At 46.3% G+C, this 15,324-nt stretch overlaps 5 non-coding genes and 1 pseudogene across 5 annotated transcripts; all 6 read right to left on the bottom strand.

Annotated features, from left to right (window-relative positions):
- Positions 1 to 7: 7 nt before the first annotated feature.
- LOC130320277 (U2 spliceosomal RNA) lies at positions 8 to 198 on the bottom strand. Its single transcript, XR_008866207.1, has one exon. It is a non-coding gene; the product is annotated as a U2 spliceosomal RNA (small nuclear RNA).
- A 2,081-nt stretch (positions 199 to 2,279) lies between these two features.
- Positions 2,280 to 2,465, bottom strand: LOC130320274 (U2 spliceosomal RNA). The gene has a single exon (XR_008866205.1). It is a non-coding gene; the product is annotated as a U2 spliceosomal RNA (small nuclear RNA).
- Positions 2,466 to 7,854: 5,389 nt separating this feature from the next.
- On the bottom strand, positions 7,855 to 8,072 carry LOC130320275 (U2 spliceosomal RNA; annotated as a pseudogene).
- A 2,076-nt stretch (positions 8,073 to 10,148) lies between these two features.
- On the bottom strand, positions 10,149 to 10,339 carry LOC130320276 (U2 spliceosomal RNA). The gene has a single exon (XR_008866206.1). It is a non-coding gene; the product is annotated as a U2 spliceosomal RNA (small nuclear RNA).
- Positions 10,340 to 12,428: 2,089 nt separating this feature from the next.
- Positions 12,429 to 12,619, bottom strand: LOC130320268 (U2 spliceosomal RNA). Its single transcript, XR_008866200.1, has one exon. It is a non-coding gene; the product is annotated as a U2 spliceosomal RNA (small nuclear RNA).
- Positions 12,620 to 14,712: 2,093 nt separating this feature from the next.
- On the bottom strand, positions 14,713 to 14,903 carry LOC130320256 (U2 spliceosomal RNA). The gene has a single exon (XR_008866189.1). It is a non-coding gene; the product is annotated as a U2 spliceosomal RNA (small nuclear RNA).
- Between the last annotated feature and the right edge of the window lie 421 nt (positions 14,904 to 15,324).

Genomic DNA, 15,324 nt, shown 5'->3' with positions numbered 1-15,324 from the left:
TGTAAGGGGGTGGTGCACTGTACCCGAAGATACTGCCATATCGGGTCAATGCATAGGGCGACGGAAGCAAGCTTCGAAATCGGCCCCCGTTCTCAAAAATCCATTTAATATATGGTCCCCAGATAGGGGACGTATCAGATATTAAACTGATAAGAACAGATACTACACTTGATCTTAGCCAAAAGGCCGAGAAGCGATAACCGTGAAAGGGGCGGGCCCAACAAGGTCCCCTTCATGGGCACTATCACTGCTTGCTGTCAGGGAGGCTGCCAGACAATTTTCCATGCACACTCTGGGCTGGGGGGCAGTCAACCACCAGTACACACAGCAGAACCTAAACCCATACCATTATTGCTAAGCAGCAAGACAGGGGCCCATTGCACTCCCACGGGGCCTTTTTAAATGCAATCCATAACCCGGATTTGCCAGGAACCCTTCTTACTCCTCCTACTTGCATGTGACACTGGGCTTAGGATCTGCATAGGAAACACACACACAAGCACACACCTACCTTTGTTGCCTGCAGATGCCTCCTTGGCTGTCCCCAAACGGTATCAAACCAACACCCACGGGAAGCTGTAAGCATAGAGGACATGCCTGCACCCCATTGGACTTACCTGTGTGGGTTAAATCCGGGTTATTTGACAACCTATGGCGGTGATGGTTCTGCTCAGGCAGAGCAGTGCTGATGCTCCTCATAAAGCTGTCGCTGCTGTGAAGGTTCTAGGTGACATCACAAATCCCTTTGGTTACATACACAACAAAGCTGGGTTGTTGTTGTTTACACTCTGCAAGGCCTGTGGAAGTGAGTGACATCATAGCACTGTAGTTCTGAGGGTTCAAGATGGATGCAACAATCTCCTGTTGCTTCTATGAAGGCCGTAATAGACGACATCACCAAACAGCTCCATAGTCACATACACAGCAAAGGAGAGATGTTGTTTACACCTAGTGATGTCAGTGGTATTGAGTGACATCACAGCACAGTGCTAAGGCTCCTGGGCCTGGACACAGCAGCGGCTGCAATATCTCAACGGAGAATACGTTTATATCTATATGTGTGTGTGCGCATATATATATATATATATATATATATATATATATATATTTCTCCGCCGAAATCACTTTTAAACCCATTTCCACCTTTTTTTCCCTTCTCTTCCTCTTACTTTTTTTTCACGTTTTTTTACGTTTTTCTCCTTTTCGCCTCTTTTCTGGGCGTATTATTCTTCTTTTTCTTCTTTTTTTTCGTCTAATGCATACCCCATCAGTGCAGCAATGCTTATTCAATACCGCCAGCAGATGGAGACACTGGGGGATAATTTTCTAAGGATTTATACTGATTTTTCCTGTCTGAATTTGTCGCACAGAAAGTTGCAGGCCAAATATGTGTGACATTTCTGCGACTTTAGCTTCTAGAGCATTTTTACAACATTATACATAGGTGCTGAATACATAAAAAGCGACTGTTCAGCGACAGACAAGTCGCATCGGCTGAAAGTAGGCCAGAATGTCAGTCCATGTTGGAGCAGGTTTAGATACAGTCTAAAGCATAGATCTCAAAGTCTGTGCACAGAATTTAGCAAGGGCCTCGCACCTTCTGATGCATCAGGTAGGTGCACAATAGCATAGCCTAACCCTCTGTACTTTGGTCTATATTGATGCGGGACATAGACAGCCAGCTGATGACCAATCCATTAGTGCAATGGATGGCTGGAAGCATTTGTCTTTGCCTTTGCAATACCACAGAAGCAATGCATGGTCAATGTACAGCAATGACACACCTGTGTGAACAGCCAGGAGACCCCCCCCCCCCATGTTATGTTACATAGTTACATAGTTAGTACGGTCGAAAAAAGACATATGTCCATCACGTTCAACCAGGGAATTAAGGGGTAGGGGTGTGGCGCGATATTGGGGAAGGGATGAGATTTTATATTTCTTCATAAGCATTAATCTTATTTTGTCAATTAGGAACATTCAGCACCCACCCGCTATCAAGGCAGCTGCCTATCATGTCATGCCCTACCTGCACAGGTGTGCTGGCTACTCAAATGATCCAATTAAGGAGGCCATTTAGTCAGCAGCAGCAGAAGTCCTGTGCCTGGACGCTCCAACAGGGGCCAGACACAAGCAGAAGCAGAAGCAGCAGAAGCAGCAGCAGCACCACCTTTTGTTTTTTGGCTGCAGCAGCAGCAAGGCCCACAGGGCTGGCTAGCTGGCTAGCCAGCAAGCAGGTAGCAATGAAAGTAGGAATCTTTCTTTTTAACCCTGTAAGGGGGTGGTGCACTGTACCCGAAGATACTGCCATATCGGGTCAATGCATAGGGCGACGGAAGCAAGCTTCGAAATCGGCCCCCGTTCTCAAAAATCCATTTAATATATGGTCCCCAGATAGGGGACGTATCAGATATTAAACTGATAAGAACAGATAAGGTTTCAACAAAATTTTATTGAATAAATAAGAAACCATACAAAATTTAAAATGCAAAATAATAAAAGGTTCACAAAAGTTTTAAAATACAAATAATAAAACCAGTAATAAAAGGAGAAAAAATAAAAATGGCAGGATAAAACATTATACAAATGTCATAAAAACTGATTATACTGTTATTTCGTTCCATAGAGGCAGACACCACATGGATGCTGCCTCGCTGGCCCCCAACTGTTTCTTGTCTCTTAGGTAATAGATGTACATCTCACTCAGGGCCAGCTTTATACAGTTTTTAACATCAATAAAATCATGTTTAAAAAGTAAGATGTTCCTAACTTTCCAGATGGCATTTTTAAAACAATTAATAATCATCCAGCAGATCATCTGCTGTTTAAAATTGGGGCAGTTAAAAAGACCGTAAAAGACACATTCGTGATTAAAATCTTTTAGGCCGCAGGCCCACTTCAAAAGTGGGCCTACCTTCCTCCAAAGCTCCCGTGCAAAAGGGCAGTTCCAAAATATGTGCAGCACCGTTTCGTCCACTCCGCAGCCATCTCTCGGGCACTTGGCTCTCGCCACCAGTCCTCGCCTGTGCTGAAACTCACGAGTAGGGAGGCACTGGTGGACGATTGCCCAGGCAAGATCCCTGTGTACATTCGCCAGAAACTTCCCGTACACGTTCCGCCATACCTTTTTGGATCTTGCCTGTGTGAAATTGGACACTGCCAGGGTAACCTCACTCCGCCTGAGGACCTTTGATACCTTTCTCTGGTCCCCCAGTATGTCAGGCTCCAAATCTTGGAGACCTAGGAGCCTGACTGTCTTTTCCAACACCACATAATGTTTTGGGGGACACAGAAGCACCGGAGCGTTCAGAGGGATGCGCAACCATCTTTTAAAAACCATGCCCGCAGCGTACCTTAAAAAGCAGCTAAAAATGCCATCGGATTTAATAATTTTAAAACAGAAACAGAAATACTTTATGTAAAAGAAAGTAAAAAGGTTAGGAACATCTTTCCCGCCATTATCTTTACTTTTGTACATAAAATCACGCTTTAATTTCTCCATTTTTGAACCCCATAAAAAAGTAAAAACAATTCTAGTTACTTTTTTAATGTATAAAATAGATGGAGGAAATACCATGGCAATGTATAGCATAATAGGGAGTAAAACCATCTTTATTATTAAAATCTTCCCCTCCATGGTAAGGTTTCTAAGATTCCACATTAAAATCTTCTTCTCCATCTTAGCTATAGCTGAATCCCAGTTAGGGCTCCCATCATTGACCTGGTTAAAAACAATACCTAAAACTTTAATTTGATCCTGTTGCATTGTGACTCCTGGGGTGATGGATGAATCCCAGGAGCCAATATAAAAACAGTCACATTTATCTGTGTTTAGCTTAAAACCAGAGACCTCGCAGAAATAGCTGGTGTTCCTCAATGCCCCCCTCATGGATGGAGAGTCCGGGCACAGTATGGTGACATCATCCATGTACCCCAACACCTTTAGATGGGTCCCTCCTCCACCAGGTATCGGTACGCCTCTTACTACCCGGTCTTTTCTGAGGAGGGCCATCAGTGGTTCGATTGCGCAAATAAAAAGGAGTGGGGACAGGGGGCAGCCCTGTTTGACACCTGATAAAAGAGGAACACCGCTGGTTAAAAAGCCATTAACAGAGACTTGACTAAAACAGGATCGGTATAAAAGCATGATTCGGCTTAAAATCGTTTCAGGCACTGCCATCTTTTTAAGAACTAAAAACAGGTATTCATGGGAGACCCTATCAAAGGCTTTTTCAAAGTCTAAGGATAAAATTGCTACAGTTTGATTTCTATCCTTAAAATACCATAAAACATCTCTTAAAATATTTAGGGATTCAGCTATAGACCTTCCAGGTACCCCACAAACCTGATTTGGGTGAATTAATTTATGAATAAAAGGTTTAAAACGGACAGCTAATAACTTGGCTAAAACTTTATAATCAACATTTAAAAGTGTGATGGGGCGCCAATTTTTTAGCATATCCTTTTCACCCTTTTTAAAAAGTAATGATACAATCCCCCTCCTCCAGGAAGGGGGAAGTTCATTAACAATAAAAGTTTCTTTATACAATAAAACCATATCATCCTTTAAAATATCCCAAAAAGCTAAATAAAATTCGATGGGTAAACCATCTTCCCCAGGGGCCTTCCCACTAGAAAAACTTTTAAAAACAAATAAAAGTTCATCTAAGTTAAGATCACGGGATAAAACCTCCTGGTCTAAAACATCTAGCTTAAAATCAAGGGAATTAAGAACATGTTCTAAAAAGGATGGATTAAGATCTTTCTTATTAAAAAGAAGCTGGTAGAAGTTAAAAACTGCATCTAACATGCCTTTTGGAGTGGATTCACCCTCAAGGTTTTGGATGATATCCCTCCTATTCATCACTTTTTTAAAAAAGAAACGGGAACATTTCTCGCCCTCCTCCAGGTGCTGCACATGTGAGTTAAAAATGATTTGTTTCCCTTTCTTTTCTATGGCATGTTTTATTTCAGTTTTAAGGTTTAAAATATCATTTTCTACATCCATACCAGCTTCTTTCAATTTAAAAAGTACATTTAAACGCATGTTAAGAACATAAAACCACTGTTTTTCCATTTTTGCCTTCTTCTTACCTGCTTTGATAAAAAAAAATCTGATTTTAGATTTGGTGCCCTCCCACCAGTGCAGCATAGGCTCGTGGGGTTTTCTTTGTGATTGCCAGCATTGGTAGGTCCGCACAAACTCCTCTTTTATCTCAGGGTCCTCTAGGAGTGTGGTGTTTAATCTCCAGAGGCCCCTTTTTGCTTTTTGCTCCCCCTCTAGCTCCAGGCCCACCAAGAGGAGCTTATGATCAGAGAAGATATTCTGCTCGAGCGTGCATTTCAGGGGTTTAAAAGCTCTAGAGGAAAAAATAAAATCGATTCTGGAGCTCACTCTTCCATTGGACCATGTGGCGCCTGGGTCCTCCGGCAAGAGATCCTTCCAGCAATCTTTCAAATTAAAATCATCAATAAAATTTTTAAGCAGGTAAGAAGTGCGGTCTTTACGATTAATATCCCCACCCTGCCGGTGTTCCCCATCACGTATGCAGTTAAAATCACCTCCCACCAGCAGGGGGGAAGACCCAACACAAAACAGTGGTAAAATTTCAAATAGTTCTGCCCGCTCCTGTTTATCAGGAGGGGCATACACATTTAAAACACGAATTAAAAGTCCATTAAAATATAGATGAATTAAAAGAGCTCTGCCAGGCACAATCTCAGTTACTGTATGAATAGAAAAGGACTGGCCTCGGCAGAGCAGCCCAACACCCACAGAACGACAGTCATTTGCACCGGACCATATGGATGGGCCCAGCTTCCAGTCTTCTTTTAAGTCTTTATAGTCCATTTTACTAGGGATTCCACATTCTTGTAGCAGGCAAAGGTCAAAGTCACATGTCTCTAGATAAGAAAATAAAGCAGCCCTGCGATCAGGGCTCTTTAAGGACCTCACATTGAGTGAGGCAATTTTTACAGGGATAGGCATAGTTTATGGAGAGTCCGTGCTTGGAGAATCAAAGTCAATAATAAGCTGCGTACCGTCATCCCCCGCCTGCGGGGTCATCAGCTCCTTGATGTTCTGAGGGTCGGAGCTTGAGATCGATGATGCCCCGACCCTGAGCTCGCTCTCGTCCGAACTACGGCACGCCGCTTTCCTTTGAATGTCTTCCTCTTCTTCTTCTCTTTGTCTTTTAAATGTCACACTGCTGTCCATATCCTCTGTGTTGCTCTCACTCGATGTAATCTCTGGCCCCCGGCTGATGGATCTGCGTCTTCTTTCATCATTTGACGACTGGAACTGCTGCACAGGGGCCTGTGAGGCCTCTTTTCCGGAACCTTTGCCGCTACCTTGGGAAGTTTTCATCGCTTGTTCCCCAGCAAGCGTTGCTGAGGACTGTTGCTCCAACTTCCCCATCGATCGACGATGGCCAGTTTTACCCACCGGGTCCACTGCTGGCGGGGCAGCAAACCCTGGTTTGGCGCCACTTGTCTTCTTGGCCCTGTCCTGTATAGGCGGAGTAACAGGACCGGGCTCAGACCTGGCCACCTGGCTCCCCTTCCGGCGGGCTTTCACCGGGGCCTCTTCGTCCGGAGCAGGGCGACCCTGGGCCAAGCCAGTACCTGGCTTATGCTGCAATTTTGGGTCCACTTTTGCCCCCACCGAGGCCCGTCGGCTGCCACCCGCCACAGGTGAGCCCCCTTCAGAAGTTTCGGCGGGCTCTTGAGCCAGGTAGGAAGTCGATCGACGTCTTTCAATTTCCCGGGCAGTAAACTCGATCACCCGCCCGGGCTTCGTGGAATCCCCATGGCCTCCCCCTAGCACTACCACCGGTGGGCCCCCCGATGGAGCACCAGAGGTCTTGGGCCTGGACCCATCAGTACCTGCCATCTGGGGTTTGGGCATCTTAAAAAAGGACGTCTTTTGTCCTGTCCCCTCTTTGGGTGGGCCCAGCCTTGACCCACCCATCGTAGTTTTTGCTTTATGGGGACAGGAATTAAAATCGTGATTTTCCTCTCCGCAGAGGTTGCACCTTATCGTATGGCTACATCTTGAGGCTATGTGACCTTCTTGGCCACACCTATTGCAGCGAATCACACGCTCCGCGCCGCAGGTCTCCTGGGTGTGGCCAAACCTCAAGCAATTTCGGCAATACATAGGCATTTGAGGATAGAACAGGAAGCCCCGAACTCTCCCGATGGCAAAATTTGGGGGCGGATGGCAAAGACCCCCAATACCACCGGGATCCTTACGGAGCTTGACCCAGAACTTCCTCTTGCCGTTCCAGAACCGCACGGAGTTCAAGATTTTGTTTGCGAATCGCACCTCTTCGCAGTATCGCCGAAGAAAAGTGGCTATATCCTCCGTGGTCACATGAGGGCTGTGCATAGCCACCACCAACGGTATATGTTCCTCACCATAGAGGAACTGGAACGAAAGACCGTCGAGTCGATCGTCCCTCTGGTCCGCACCAGACAAGGTTGCATAGATGTTATCGCAACACGCCGTGGCCGTGAAGGTGACGGTATACAGGCCACGGCTTTCCTGGTCATTTAGACACAGGATGTCCTCCCTGTTGAGGCGGAAGTAGTCAAGAAGAATCACCTCCGCAATGAAGCGGAGGTTCTTCAACTGACGATGGCTCTCCGACACCTCTATGCGGATGGTATTTCGCATCGACATTTCCCCAGAGGGGAAAGCCCAGGAGAACGGCATCTTCCACACCCAGGGACTAAGCCCCTTCCCCAATAGCAGCAGGGGCTCGGAATCCCGCTATAAAAGCGGAACCCTTACCCAAGGCAGAGGTCGGGGGTACCCTAGGTGCTTCCGAAGCTACAGGTAACGCTCAACGTACCGAAAATGCCTTCTGAGACACAAGGTCCCAGAGACAGGGGGATCGCAACCCGTTGTCCGTGGACTAAGCCCGCTCCCCAATAGCAGCAAGGGGGTGAAGTCCCTCCGTAAGGAGAGACAATCCCCCAAGGCCGAGAAGCGGGGTACCACAGACACCTTCCGACCAGACCAAATGCAGATACTACACTTGATCTTAGCCAAAAGGCCGAGAAGCGATAACCGTGAAAGGGGCGGGCCCAACAAGGTCCCCTTCATGGGCACTATCACTGCTTGCTGTCAGGGAGGCTGCCAGACAATTTTCCATGCACACTCTGGGCTGGGGGGCAGTCAACCACCAGTACACACAGCAGAACCTAAACCCATACCATTATTGCTAAGCAGCAAGACAGGGGCCCATTGCACTCCCACGGGGCCTTTTTAAATGCAATCCATAACCCGGATTTGCCAGGAACCCTTCTTACTCCTCCTACTTGCATGTGACACTGGGCTTAGGATCTGCATAGGAAACACACACACAAGCACACACCTACCTTTGTTGCCTGCAGATGCCTCCTTGGCTGTCCCCAAACGGTATCAAACCAACACCCACGGGAAGCTGTAAGCATAGAGGACATGCCTGCACCCCATTGGACTTACCTGTGTGGGTTAAATCCGGGTTATTTGACAACCTATGGCGGTGATGGTTCTGCTCAGGCAGAGCAGTGCTGATGCTCCTCATAAAGCTGTCGCTGCTGTGAAGGTTCTAGGTGACATCACAAATCCCTTTGGTTACATACACAACAAAGCTGGGTTGTTGTTGTTTACACTCTGCAAGGCCTGTGGAAGTGAGTGACATCATAGCACTGTAGTTCTGAGGGTTCAAGATGGATGCAACAATCTCCTGTTGCTTCTATGAAGGCCGTAATAGACGACATCACCAAACAGCTCCATAGTCACATACACAGCAAAGGAGAGATGTTGTTTACACCTAGTGATGTCAGTGGTATTGAGTGACATCACAGCACAGTGCTAAGGCTCCTGGGCCTGGACACAGCAGCGGCTGCAATATCTCAACGGAGAATACGTTTATATCTATATGTGTGTGTGCGCATATATATATATATATATATATATATATATATTTCTCCGCCGAAATCACTTTTAAACCCATTTCCACCTTTTTTTCCCTTCTCTTCCTCTTACTTTTTTTTCACGTTTTTTTACGTTTTTCTCCTTTTCGCCTCTTTTCTGGGCGTATTATTCTTCTTTTTCTTCTTTTTTTTTCGTCTAATGCATACCCCATCAGTGCAGCAATGCTTATTCAATACCGCCAGCAGATGGAGACACTGGGGGATAATTTTCTAAGGATTTATACTGATTTTTCCTGTCTGAATTTGTCGCACAGAAAGTTGCAGGCCAAATATGTGTGACATTTCTGCGACTTTAGCTTCTAGAGCATTTTTACAACATTATACATAGGTGCTGAATACATAAAAAGCGACTGTTCAGCGACAGACAAGTCGCATCGGCTGAAAGTAGGCCAGAATGTCAGTCCATGTTGGAGCAGGTTTAGATACAGTCTAAAGCATAGATCTCAAAGTCTGTGCACAGAATTTAGCAAGGGCCTCGCACCTTCTGATGCATCAGGTAGGTGCACAATAGCATAGCCTAACCCTCTGTACTTTGGTCTATATTGATGCGGGACATAGACAGCCAGCTGATGACCAATCCATTAGTGCAATGGATGGCTGGAAGCATTTGTCTTTGCCTTTGCAATACCACAGAAGCAATGCATGGTCAATGTACAGCAATGACACACCTGTGTGAACAGCCAGGAGACCCCCCCCCCCCATGTTATGTTACATAGTTACATAGTTAGTACGGTCGAAAAAAGACATATGTCCATCACGTTCAACCAGGGAATTAAGGGGTAGGGGTGTGGCGCGATATTGGGGAAGGGATGAGATTTTATATTTCTTCATAAGCATTAATCTTATTTTGTCAATTAGGAACATTCAGCACCCACCCGCTATCAAGGCAGCTGCCTATCATGTCATGCCCTACCTGCACAGGTGTGCTGGCTACTCAAATGATCCAATTAAGGAGGCCATTTAGTCAGCAGCAGCAGAAGTCCTGTGCCTGGACGCTCCAACAGGGGCCAGACACAAGCAGAAGCAGAAGCAGCAGAAGCAGCAGCAGCACCACCTTTTGTTTTTTGGCTGCAGCAGCAGCAAGGCCCACAGGGCTGGCTAGCTGGCTAGCCAGCAAGCAGGTAGCAATGAAAGTAGGAATCTTTCTTTTTAACCCTGTAAGGGGGTGGTGCACTGTACCCGAAGATACTGCCATATCGGGTCAATGCATAGGGCGACGGAAGCAAGCTTCGAAATCGGCCCCCGTTCTCAAAAATCCATTTAATATATGGTCCCCAGATAGGGGACGTATCAGATATTAAACTGATAAGAACAGATACTACACTTGATCTTAGCCAAAAGGCCGAGAAGCGATAACCGTGAAAGGGGCGGGCCCAACAAGGTCCCCTTCATGGGCACTATCACTGCTTGCTGTCAGGGAGGCTGCCAGACAATTTTCCATGCACACTCTGGGCTGGGGGGCAGTCAACCACCAGTACACACAGCAGAACCTAAACCCATACCATTATTGCTAAGCAGCAAGACAGGGGCCCATTGCACTCCCACGGGGCCTTTTTAAATGCAATCCATAACCCGGATTTGCCAGGAACCCTTCTTACTCCTCCTACTTGCATGTGACACTGGGCTTAGGATCTGCATAGGAAACACACACACAAGCACACACCTACCTTTGTTGCCTGCAGATGCCTCCTTGGCTGTCCCCAAACGGTATCAAACCAACACCCACGGGAAGCTGTAAGCATAGAGGACATGCCTGCACCCCATTGGACTTACCTGTGTGGGTTAAATCCGGGTTATTTGACAACCTATGGCGGTGATGGTTCTGCTCAGGCAGAGCAGTGCTGATGCTCCTCATAAAGCTGTCGCTGCTGTGAAGGTTCTAGGTGACATCACAAATCCCTTTGGTTACATACACAACAAAGCTGGGTTGTTGTTGTTTACACTCTGCAAGGCCTGTGGAAGTGAGTGACATCATAGCACTGTAGTTCTGAGGGTTCAAGATGGATGCAACAATCTCCTGTTGCTTCTATGAAGGCCGTAATAGACGACATCACCAAACAGCTCCATAGTCACATACACAGCAAAGGAGAGATGTTGTTTACACCTAGTGATGTCAGTGGTATTGAGTGACATCACAGCACAGTGCTAAGGCTCCTGGGCCTGGACACAGCAGCGGCTGCAATATCTCAACGGAGAATACGTTTATATCTATATGTGTGTGTGCGCATATATATATATATATATATATATATATATATATATATATATATTTCTCCGCCGAAATCACTTTTAAACCCATTTCCACCTTTTTTTCCCTTCTCTTCCTCTTACTTTTTTTTCACGTTTTTTTACGTTTTTCTCCTTTTCGCCTCTTTTCTGGGCGTATTATTCTTCTTTTTCTTCTTTTTTTTCGTCTAATGCATACCCCATCAGTGCAGCAATGCTTATTCAATACCGCCAGCAGATGGAGACACTGGGGGATAATTTTCTAAGGATTTATACTGATTTTTCCTGTCTGAATTTGTCGCACAGAAAGTTGCAGGCCAAATATGTGTGACATTTCTGCGACTTTAGCTTCTAGAGCATTTTTACAACATTATACATAGGTGCTGAATACATAAAAAGCGACTGTTCAGCGACAGACAAGTCGCATCGGCTGAAAGTAGGCCAGAATGTCAGTCCATGTTGGAGCAGGTTTAGATACAGTCTAAAGCATAGATCTCAAAGTCTGTGCACAGAATTTAGCAAGGGCCTCGCACCTTCTGATGCATCAGGTAGGTGCACAATAGCATAGCCTAACCCTCTGTACTTTGGTCTATATTGATGCGGGACATAGACAGCCAGCTGATGACCAATCCATTAGTGCAATGGATGGCTGGAAGCATTTGTCTTTGCCTTTGCAATACCACAGAAGCAATGCATGGTCAATGTACAGCAATGACACACCTGTGTGAACAGCCAGGAGACCCCCCCCCCCCCCATGTTATGTTACATAGTTACATAGTTAGTACGGTCGAAAAAAGACATATGTCCATCACGTTCAACCAGGGAATTAAGGGGTAGGGGTGTGGCGCGATATTGGGGAAGGGATGAGATTTTATATTTCTTCATAAGCATTAATCTTATTTTGTCAATTAGGAACATTCAGCACCCACCCGCTATCAAGGCAGCTGCCTATCATGTCATGCCCTACCTGCACAGGTGTGCTGGCTACTCAAATGATCCAATTAAGGAGGCCATTTAGTCAGCAGCAGCAGAAGTCCTGTGCCTGGACGCTCCAACAGGGGCCAGACACAAGCAGAAGCAGAAGCAGCAGAAGCAGCAGCAGCACCACCTTTTGTTTTTTGGCTGCAGCAGCAGCAAGGCCCACAGGGCTGGCTAGCTGGCTAGCCAGCAAGCAGGTAGCAATGAAAGTAGGAATCTTTCTTTTTAACCCTGTAAGGGGGTGGTGCACTGTACCCGAAGATACTGCCATATCGGGTCAATGCATAGGGCGACGGAAGCAAGCTTCGAAATCGGCCCCCGTTCTCAAAAATCCATTTAATATATGGTCCCCAGATAGGGGACGTATCAGATATTAAACTGATAAGAACAGATACTACACTTGATCTTAGCCAAAAGGCCGAGAAGCGATAACCGTGAAAGGGGCGGGCCCAACAAGGTCCCCTTCATGGGCACTATCACTGCTTGCTGTCAGGGAGGCTGCCAGACAATTTTCCATGCACACTCTGGGCTGGGGGGCAGTCAACCACCAGTACACACAGCAGAACCTAAACCCATACCATTATTGCTAAGCAGCAAGACAGGGGCCCATTGCACTCCCACGGGGCCTTTTTAAATGCAATCCATAACCCGGATTTGCCAGGAACCCTTCTTACTCCTCCTACTTGCATGTGACACTGGGCTTAGGATCTGCATAGGAAACACACACACAAGCACACACCTACCTTTGTTGCCTGCAGATGCCTCCTTGGCTGTCCCCAAACGGTATCAAACCAACACCCACGGGAAGCTGTAAGCATAGAGGACATGCCTGCACCCCATTGGACTTACCTGTGTGGGTTAAATCCGGGTTATTTGACAACCTATGGCGGTGATGGTTCTGCTCAGGCAGAGCAGTGCTGATGCTCCTCATAAAGCTGTCGCTGCTGTGAAGGTTCTAGGTGACATCACAAATCCCTTTGGTTACATACACAACAAAGCTGGGTTGTTGTTGTTTACACTCTGCAAGGCCTGTGGAAGTGAGTGACATCATAGCACTGTAGTTCTGAGGGTTCAAGATGGATGCAACAATCTCCTGTTGCTTCTATGAAGGCCGTAATAGACGACATCACCAAACAGCTCCATAGTCACATACACAGCAAAGGAGAGATGTTGTTTACACCTAGTGATGTCAGTGGTATTGAGTGACATCACAGCACAGTGCTAAGGCTCCTGGGCCTGGACACAGCAGCGGCTGCAATATCTCAACGGAGAATACGTTTATATCTATATGTGTGTGTGCGCATATATATATATATATATATATATATATATATATATATATATATATATATTTCTCCGCCGAAATCACTTTTAAACCCATTTCCACCTTTTTTTCCCTTCTCTTCCTCTTACTTTTTTTTCACGTTTTTTTACGTTTTTCTCCTTTTCGCCTCTTTTCTGGGCGTATTATTCTTCTTTTTCTTCTTTTTTTTCGTCTAATGCATACCCCATCAGTGCAGCAATGCTTATTCAATACCGCCAGCAGATGGAGACACTGGGGGATAATTTTCTAAGGATTTATACTGATTTTTCCTGTCTGAATTTGTCGCACAGAAAGTTGCAGGCCAAATATGTGTGACATTTCTGCGACTTTAGCTTCTAGAGCATTTTTACAACATTATACATAGGTGCTGAATACATAAAAAGCGACTGTTCAGCGACAGACAAGTCGCATCGGCTGAAAGTAGGCCAGAATGTCAGTCCATGTTGGAGCAGGTTTAGATACAGTCTAAAGCATAGATCTCAAAGTCTGTGCACAGAATTTAGCAAGGGCCTCGCACCTTCTGATGCATCAGGTAGGTGCACAATAGCATAGCCTAACCCTCTGTACTTTGGTCTATATTGATGCGGGACATAGACAGCCAGCTGATGACCAATCCATTAGTGCAATGGATGGCTGGAAGCATTTGTCTTTGCCTTTGCAATACCACAGAAGCAATGCATGGTCAATGTACAGCAATGACACACCTGTGTGAACAGCCAGGAGACCCCCCCCCCCCATGTTATGTTACATAGTTACATAGTTAGTACGGTCGAAAAAAGACATATGTCCATCACGTTCAACCAGGGAATTAAGGGGTAGGGGTGTGGCGCGATATTGGGGAAGGGATGAGATTTTATATTTCTTCATAAGCATTAATCTTATTTTGTCAATTAGGAACATTCAGCACCCACCCGCTATCAAGGCAGCTGCCTATCATGTCATGCCCTACCTGCACAGGTGTGCTGGCTACTCAAATGATCCAATTAAGGAGGCCATTTAGTCAGCAGCAGCAGAAGTCCTGTGCCTGGACGCTCCAACAGGGGCCAGACACAAGCAGAAGCAGAAGCAGCAGAAGCAGCAGCAGCACCACCTTTTGTTTTTTGGCTGCAGCAGCAGCAAGGCCCACAGGGCTGGCTAGCTGGCTAGCCAGCAAGCAGGTAGCAATGAAAGTAGGAATCTTTCTTTTTAACCCTGTAAGGGGGTGGTGCACTGTACCCGAAGATACTGCCATATCGGGTCAATGCATAGGGCGACGGAAGCAAGCTTCGAAATCGGCCCCCGTTCTCAAAAATCCATTTAATATATGGTCCCCAGATAGGGGACGTATCAGATATTAAACTGATAAGAACAGATACTACACTTGATCTTAGCCAAAAGGCCGAGAAGCGATAACCGTGAAAGGGGCGGGCCCAACAAGGTCCCCTTCATGGGCACTATCACTGCTTGCTGTCAGGGAGGCTGCCAGACAATTTTCCATGCACACTCTGGGCTGGGGGGCAGTCAACCACCAGTACACACAGCAGAACCTAAACCCATACCATTATTGCTAAGCAGCAAGACAGGGGCCCATTGCACTCCCACGGGGCCTTTTTAAATGCAATCCATAACCCGGATTTGCCAGGAACCCTTCTTACTCCTCCTACTTGCATGTGACACTGGGCTTAGGATCTGCATAGGAAACACACACACAAGCACACACCTACCTTTGTTGCCTGCAGATGCCTCCTTGGCTGTCCCCAAACGGTATCAAACCAACACCCACGGGAAGCTGTAAGCATAGAGGACATGCCTGCACCCCATTGGACTTACCT

Source organism: Hyla sarda, unplaced genomic scaffold (assembly GCF_029499605.1).
Source record: "Hyla sarda isolate aHylSar1 unplaced genomic scaffold, aHylSar1.hap1 scaffold_2191, whole genome shotgun sequence".
Classification (NCBI taxonomy): domain Eukaryota; kingdom Metazoa; phylum Chordata; class Amphibia; order Anura; family Hylidae; genus Hyla; species Hyla sarda.
Note: the sequence above shows the minus strand (reverse complement) of the source record. Positions and strands in the feature narration are given on the sequence as shown.